The sequence below is a fragment of the Brassica napus genome, chromosome A5 (assembly GCF_020379485.1).
Source record: "Brassica napus cultivar Da-Ae chromosome A5, Da-Ae, whole genome shotgun sequence".
NCBI lineage: Eukaryota > Viridiplantae > Streptophyta > Magnoliopsida > Brassicales > Brassicaceae > Brassica > Brassica napus.
The window spans coordinates 17,163,562-17,171,847 of NC_063438.1; the positions used below are offsets into that span (position 1 = coordinate 17,163,562).

At 41.9% G+C, this 8,286-nt stretch overlaps 1 non-coding gene across 1 annotated transcript; it reads right to left on the bottom strand.

The window, feature by feature from the left end:
* Positions 1-1,920: 1,920 nt before the first annotated feature.
* Positions 1,921-2,027, bottom strand: LOC125609653. Its single transcript, XR_007339805.1, has one exon. It is a non-coding gene; the product is annotated as a small nucleolar RNA R71 (small nucleolar RNA).
* Positions 2,028-8,286: the final 6,259 nt, after the last annotated feature.

Consider the following 8,286-nt stretch of genomic DNA (forward strand, 5'->3'; position numbering starts at 1 on the left):
TATATATGCTTTTCAATTGGTTTTCAAGTCTTTATCGAGTCTTCCTAGTCCTTTTCGAGTCATTACAGGTCTGGAGTTGCATTGGATGGGAGATGGACCAGCTGGAACAAAAGAGGCAGAAAACAGTGCAACTTGGTGATTTTCACGCAGAACAGTCTTGATGACTGTTCCGGATAGCAGAGCAACTCGAGTGACTGTTCCGAGTGAGTGTTCCAGCGGCAGAGATTTTTAGAAAACTACAACCTATTTCGGGATTTGCCCTAATCTCTCTATTTTCTCTCCCAGCCGCCTGTGGCTTTGATATATCTTCTTTTTCTGTTTTTCCTGAGGATTCTACGCTATTCTAGACAGAAGAAACCAGACCGTAGAGTGGGAGATTTGTGATTTGATACTTTGTAAAGGGAGAAGGCTCCATCTCTCTCACCATAGAGAAGAATCCTCTGAACCCTTATTCTATTTTATCTACACATGTTTTATTCAGTCTCTATCTCTGTGTTTTCTCTGTTAATGGCTGAGTAGTCAACTTGCTTAGTCTAGGGTGTTAGGGTGTTAGATCTGTGAGCTTGACATAAATAAGTTAATAATCGATTGTCTTCATTCACTGTTGTTCTTAAGGCTTGCATCAAGTTAACCACTTAGTGCCTGATTCCAGGTTTAATCTATTCATCAAAAGTGTTATAGGTTGCTAGACATAACTTGAATGAGCATTGCATCCCTAATCAGCGAAAGTAGATATTAGGGTGTTTTGTGAACACATCGGACTTGATCTCTATTGTTTGCTGTCGCATCTTGATCCAAACGAGAGTTTAGGTATCAAGATCGATCAGCATAGGGAGCAGTACCACGACAGTGGACTGTTCTATTTGAGTGATCCGAGTGCTAGACTGGTCTTTAATTGAACTTGAATAATTGTTTGGCTCACACTTGTTTAACACCCGATCAAACCACCCTAGGCTAGCATTTTTAATCATCTGAAAACCTTAAATCAATCTCTTACTTTATTGTTACGAAATCAACTTTAAAACCCCCATATTGTTTTAGCTTGATATTGATCCCATAAAGATAAATTGTAATAGTTGGTCTCTGTGGATTCGATCCTAAAGTGCTACATCGACATACCATTCGATTGTGGTAGTGTGCACATTAGGTTAATTGGTGTGCGTATACACGTAATATCAATTTGGCGCCATTGCCGGGGCCCATCTTTTTACCTTTATTTTTCGGTTATTTATTTAGTCTAAGACCTCTAACTTGCCCTATCCTTTTTGTTTCAGCTAATTTTTCAGGTGCATAACCAGTAGACATACTCGGAGAAACGCACAAGGAGAGTTAGCTACATTTAGCAACCAGGAGCTAGCAAGGTTAGGAAGAACAAATCTTCAACAGCCAAGGCAAACCGACACCACTATGGGTGATCATGCCAATCAGGATGACCTCACTGCTGCAATGGCACTCATGCAGCAGCAGATGCAACAAATGCAGCAGACCATCCAAGCTCAGCAGGATGCTGCTGAACAGGCTGCTCTCGCGCGGCAGGAACAACGGGCGCAGACTGTTCCAATCGGGCAGAGAAACCTTCCTTGCAACATCCCTACTACGGACTCTGCCATTGTTCCTCCACCCTGCACCAGGCAGGACTTCGAGATCAAGCCTGCTTTGATTGGTCTAGTACAGAGAAAAGTGTTCTCTGGTCTCTCTACAGAAATTGCAATGGAGCATATAGAGAGCTTCGAAAAAGTCTGCAGTTTAACTCGCATGAATGGTGTTCCACCAGACTACATCAGGTGCATGTTATTCCCATTCTCTCTTGATGGAAAAGCTGCATGGTGGTTAAACTCTCTCCCTACCGGCTCTCTCACTTCATGGGAACAGGTCCGATCAGCGTTCCTCAGCCATTTCTACTCTAAGGCGAGAACAGCTGCATTGAGGAACAAGATCACCTCCTTCAGACAGCTCACTGATGAGCTTTTCTGTGACGCATGGGAGCGCTTCAATGACTATCGCAGAGAATGTCCTCACCATGGATTTGATGATGATTACCTCCTGGACATTTTCTATGATGGAGTGGACTGGAAATACCAAGATGCTCTCAACTCTGCGAGCAATGGAGACTTCATGACTCAAACCACTGATGGAGCGTTTAAGCTGATTGAGAACATGTTTGCTAGCTCAGCTAATAAGAAAGAGGAGCGTGATTGCTCCAAAAAAGGGAACAGTTCTGACACCCAGAAGATAGATGAGCTGACTGCCAAGGTTGATCAGCTACTGAAAAACAACCATGGGCACGTCTTCAACATGGGGCAAGCTACGTCCGGGCAGATTCAGAACCAGAACCATCGACAACCGCAGAGAAATCAGCAAGTTGTTCCAGCTAACGGGAACAGTCAACCAGATGAGCTGAATGGTCTGGGTATGATGATGCAACAGCTGTTGCAGGGTCAGCAGGTTCAGGCCAAAGCGTTGAATCAGGTAACCACGGAACTGGACACCAGTATGGGCAACATGTTCACTGAGCTGAATAGCAAGTATGCCAATCTTGCGATCCATATAAGAAAGATCGATGTTCAGCTTGCTCAAACAGTTGAGAATATCAAGAGGCAACAAGAGACGCTCCCTGGAAGAACTGATAAAAATCCTAGGACTGAGCACTGTAATGCAATAGAGCAGCCGTTCGCTGAGACTGTTCTAGGCGCAGAAGAGAACACAAAGCAATCAGCTAGCTCTGAAGTGATTGCTCCTAGCGAACCTGCTGAAACTCCACCAGTGCGAGTCTATGTTCCTAAGGTTCCCTATCCAATTCCACCTAAACATCTGATGGATCCCATTAGTGAAGAGCAGCTGATAGGTTTTAACAAGATGGTGAGAAGGCTTCCTAAAGAACTTGCATTTGAAGATGCTCTACAGATTCGTCTATTGCTCAAGTTCTTTAAAAATTGTAGAGAGACTCAAGAGGAGATCAAGGTCCTCTATACCAAAGCGCTGTCTACACCAGCACTGAAGGTATTGCTTAAGGTTGATGATCCTGGAAAGTTTGTTTTCCCATGTTCCATCGCAGGAACAACCTTCAAGGACGCTCTTTGTGACTCTGGTTCTTATGTGAATCTCATCTCAAAGGTTATTTTAGACGATTTGGGTATTGCTGATGTTGAGCGTTCTCAGCTGACCCTGACCTTTGCAAACTCTTCCAGAGCAGTTCCATATGGAACCATCCGCAGCCTTCATGTCCAAGTAGGGGAATGCATTGTTCCTGCTGAGTTTCAAGTTGTTGATATGAACAAGGATCATGAGATGCCTTTGATATTTGGAAGGACATTCATGGCTACTGTTGGAGCAACCATCGATATGTCCAACAAGAGAGTCTGCTTCTCCAACATCAACAAGAAAATTTTCTACAAGGCTGTACCCACCAGATCTTCCTCATCACACGCCTCTTGCATCTCAGTGTTTCATGTAGAAAAGCTGAAGGTTGTTCCAGAGAAGGAGCATGGTGATAAGGGTGAGGGCAGGCTGTTCTTTGATGAAGATCCTAGCACTGATCCTACTAAATTCAGAGGGAATTCAAGGGTGAAACAGAAAGTCCAGAAGAAAAGAGTCAAGGGAGATCCTACAATGACTTTGATACCTCTCAAGTGTGATGGGAACTCCATTGAGTATGAGGTAAAGTGCAAGGGTACCTCTAAACCTTTCTCTAAAGTCAGAGCTATTCTCACACATGAACTGAAGGAAAAAGGGAAAGCTGCAGTGAAAGGGTTGTTGAGCAGAGTTCTGGAGCTGAACATGTCTGATTGTGGAGCTTGTTTTGGAACAAGCCCTCCTGCTCAACCCGACTGATCCCAGTCACCAAGTCAAGCTAGAGACTTAAACCAAGCGCTTGGTGGGAGGCAACCCACTGGTGAGTGTCATTAACATTAGGATTTTCATTTTACTTATTTTTGTTTTTAGTTTGTTGAGTCTCAGGTCATAAATCAGAAAATCCGAGATCCTTGACTGGAGCAAGCAGATGGCTGCTCTCATTCCAGAGCATCCTTTACCGGAGCGACCGCGTCTTGCTCTGTCAGGCCGCTTCATGCCAGGTAAGTATCTCGAACAAAAAAAATGTTTATTCTTGATTTCACCATCTCTCTGATTTATTTTCACACCAGGGACATTGTGAAGTAAGTCTGGGGAAGGGTTTTCGTCGTTTACTAACTCGTTTCTTTCTTTTGTTTTTTTTTCTTTTGGGTCAATTTGAGTCAGTTTTTATTGAGTCAGTCAAAAATTTGTGGGAATTAGGACATTATTTCGTGTTGATCACTAACCACCTCGTGCTTTAGTTATCTTATTCAGTGATCTTAGCAGTGGCAAAAGACACACATGTGGACCTGGAACACCCTGACATATCTCACTTGATTCTCCAGAAGTTCTCAGCCGATCAGGTTACACTGGGTAGACTTAACTCCACCTTACTTGAACCTAATCTTAACTGAAATTCTTCTTGTTATGGGCATTAGATTAGGCAAACGAGAACATACTCAGGACTTCTTATCCTTTTTATCCATCTTGCTGATTCTGCGTGGCTAGCTCATCTTTAGCTAGTTCCCACCCTGCACCTTAGCCTTTATTCCACCTTCATGCATTTGTTTTTCAGTGTCATATGTGCAGATATGTGCAAAAAGGTCGGAGAGGAAAGGATCAACCGGTCCATAACCAATGAACTGTGCAAGAGCAGGGGTAGAGAACCGGAATGGTCGCGAAATCAGAACCACAAGTGGCACTCAGAACGATCATGTGTTACCTCCTTCTTCGTCACATCACCATATCAGTCTTCAAAAAAAAAAAAAACGAGAATAATGTGATGGAGAAGGGGAAGAAAGAAAAGAAACATGGAGCCACTGGAAAGGTCGAGCAAGAAGTTGGTACCAAGTATTGAAGAGTGTGTAGAGGAAAGTGGAAAGCAGAACAATCAGTTGCCTGTTCCATCATCAGAACAGTCGCACCAAATAAAGCAAAAACGAGTAGAGGCTGTGGACATCAATGGATCTATCCTGTCTAGTCATTTTGTGTGATATCCTACATCCTCGTCAATGAAATGGTAGCCCTTAAACACTCTTAACTCCACCATTAAGTAGCCTGTTCCACACCTAGACCGTGTACCCTGAATGATGTCTGTGATGAGAAGCTCACGCTACTCTTAAATGAATGTAGGGAGTTCTGTCTCGATAGTGTTGCTTTTTCAGGTTTGAGATGTAGAGTATGAAGCTGATTTTCGAACAACAGTCAGTGGGGTTCCGGTAAGGGTGTGTTGTCCTAGTTTTACTGCTTGTATGGTTCAGAGATTCGTGGTTAAAGTATGGTTGCTGAGAATAGGAGAGTTCCCACACTTTCAAACCTTTCTCCCTGTTCTTGATACTTGACATTGTTTGAGGACAAACAAGGATCTTAGTCTGGGGGAATTGTTATATGGTGTTTTATACATCTTGTATATATGCTTTTCAATTGGTTTTCAAGTCTTTATCGAGTCTTCCTAGTCCTTTTCGAGTCATTACAGGTCTGGAGTTGCATTGGATGGGAGATGGACCAGCTGGAACAAAAGAGGCAGAAAACAGTGCAACTTGGTGATTTTCACGCAGAACAGTCTTGATGACTGTTCCGGATAGCGGAGCAACCCGAGTGACTGTTCCGAGTGAGTGTTCCAGCGGCAGAGATTTTTAAGGAAACTACAACCTATTTCGGGATTTGCCCTAATCTCTCTATTTTCTCTCCCAGCCACCTGTGGCTTTGATATATCTTCTTTTTCTGTTTTTCCTGAGGATTCTACGCTATTCTAGACAGAAGAAACCAGACCTTAGAGTGGGAGATTTGTGATTTGATACTTTGTAAAAGGAGAAGGCTCCATCTCTCTCACCATAGAGAAGAATCCCCTGAACCCTTATTCTATTTTATCTACACATGTTTTATTCAGTCTTTATCTCTGTGTTTTCTCTGTTAATGGCTGAGTAGTCAACTTGCTTAGTCTAGGGTGTTAGGGTGTTAGATCTGTGAGCTTGACATAAATAAGTTAATAATCAATTGTCTTCATTCACTGTTGTTCTTAAGGCTTGCATCAAGTTAACCACTTAGTGCCTGATTCCAGGTTTAATCTATTCATCAAAAGTGTTATAGGTTGCTAGACATAACTTTATTGAGCATTGCATCCCTAATCAGCGAAAGTAGATATTAGGGTGTTTTGTGAACACATCGGACTTGATCTCTATTGTTTGCATCTTGATCCAAACGAGAGTTTAGGTATCAAGATCGATCAGCATAGGGAGCAGTACCACGATAGTGGACTGTTCTATTTGAGTGATCCGAGTTCTAGACTGGTCTTTAATTGAACTTGAATAATTGTTTGGCTCACACTTGTTTAACACCCGATCAAACCACCCTAGGCTAGTATTTTTAATCATCTGAAAACCTTAAATCAATCTCTTACTTTATTGTTACGAAATCAACTTTAAAACCCCCATATTGTTTTAGCTTGATATTGATCCCATAAAGATAAAGTGTAATAATTGGTCTGTGGATTCGATCCTAAAGTGCTACATCGACATACTATTCGATTGTGGTAGTGTGCACATTAGGTTAATTGGTGTGCGTATACACGTAATATCAATGTACTCAAGTTGTAACCCCAAACAGACTTTAGTTTTACCTAGGTCTTTCATTTCAAACTCTTTCTTGAGATATTCAACTGTTTGGGCGATTTCCCCAGGGGTTCCAATGATGTTCAAATCATCAACATACACTGCTATGATAACAAATCCTTTGTTTGCAAACTTCTTTATAAACATACATGGACTGATAGGGTCGTTCTTATAGCCAACTTTGGCAAGGTATTCGCTTAAGCGGTTATACCACATTCGACCACTTTGCTTAAGTCCATATAAGGATTTGTTCAGCCTTATGCAGTGTTCTTCTCGAGAACCTTTATTAGCTTTAAGCTCAATACCCTCTGGTAATCTCATATATATCTCGTTATCCAGTGGACCATAAAGGTATGCGGTTACAACATCCATTAACCGCATCTCCAAATTTTCTTTGATTGCCAGACTTATTAAAAATCGAAATGTAGTTGCATCCACCACAGGGGAGTATGTCTCCTCATAATCAATGCCTGGTATTTGTGAGAATCCTTGTGCTACAAGCCGTGCTTTGTATCTTACAATTTCACCATATTCATTTCTCTTCCTCACAAATACCCACTTATATCCCACTGGTTTAACATTATAAGGTGTCCAGATAATCGATCCAAAGACATTCCTTTTCTTAAATGATTCTAACTCCACGTTTATGGCTTCTTTCCATTTGAGCCAATATGATCTTTGAGTGCACTCTAGTATAGACGTGGGTTCATGATCCTCATCTAAGTCCATCATATCAAGGGTTACTTGGTATGCAAATATATCATTGATGTCGACATCTTTCCGGTTCCATCTTGTCCCAGACATTAAATAATTAATTGAGATCTCATCATTATCAATACCTTTAGTACCGTGAGGCTCGGCGTCCCGAGTCCCATTGGTTGGTACCTTAGGCATGGCCATTTCGGCCTTGTCTGGACAATCTATGACCTCGGTTTCTTTTGCACCTTTCTTTAGTTTCCGAGGTCTTTTATCTTTGGAACCAATTGGTCTACCACGCTTAAGTCGTGTTTTAGACTCTGTAGCCACTTGATTGTGTCCATCATGGACATCAATACTTATTGGTGCATTACAAGCTGGTATATAGGACTTAGTCACTCTTTTCGGGTCAGCAAAGGAATCATGCAATTGATTAGCTAGCTTTTGCATATGAATTATTTTCTGGACTTCTAAATCACATGATTGAGTCCGAGGATCTTGCCATGATAAGGATGTTTGATTCCATACAATTTCTTTGCCCAGCTTGTTATTTTCTCCCCCTAATGTTGGGTACTCTGATTCATCAAAATGACAATCAGCATATCTGGCCTTAAATAAATCTCCAGTAGTAGGTTCAAGATACTTAATAATGGTTGGAGAATCAAAACCAACATATATTCCCATCCTCCTTTGAGGTCCCATTTTTGTTCTCTGTGGTGGTGCAATAGGAACGTACACAGAACATCCAAATGTTTTGATATGGGATACGTCTGGCTCATGACCCGAGAGTAATTGGGATGGAGAATTTTTATGTTCACTGGATGGCCTTATGCGTATTAATTCAGCAGCATGTAATACCGCATGTCCCCAAGCTGATACTGGTACCTTCGACCTCATGAGTAATGGTCGAGCAATCAACTGGATTCTT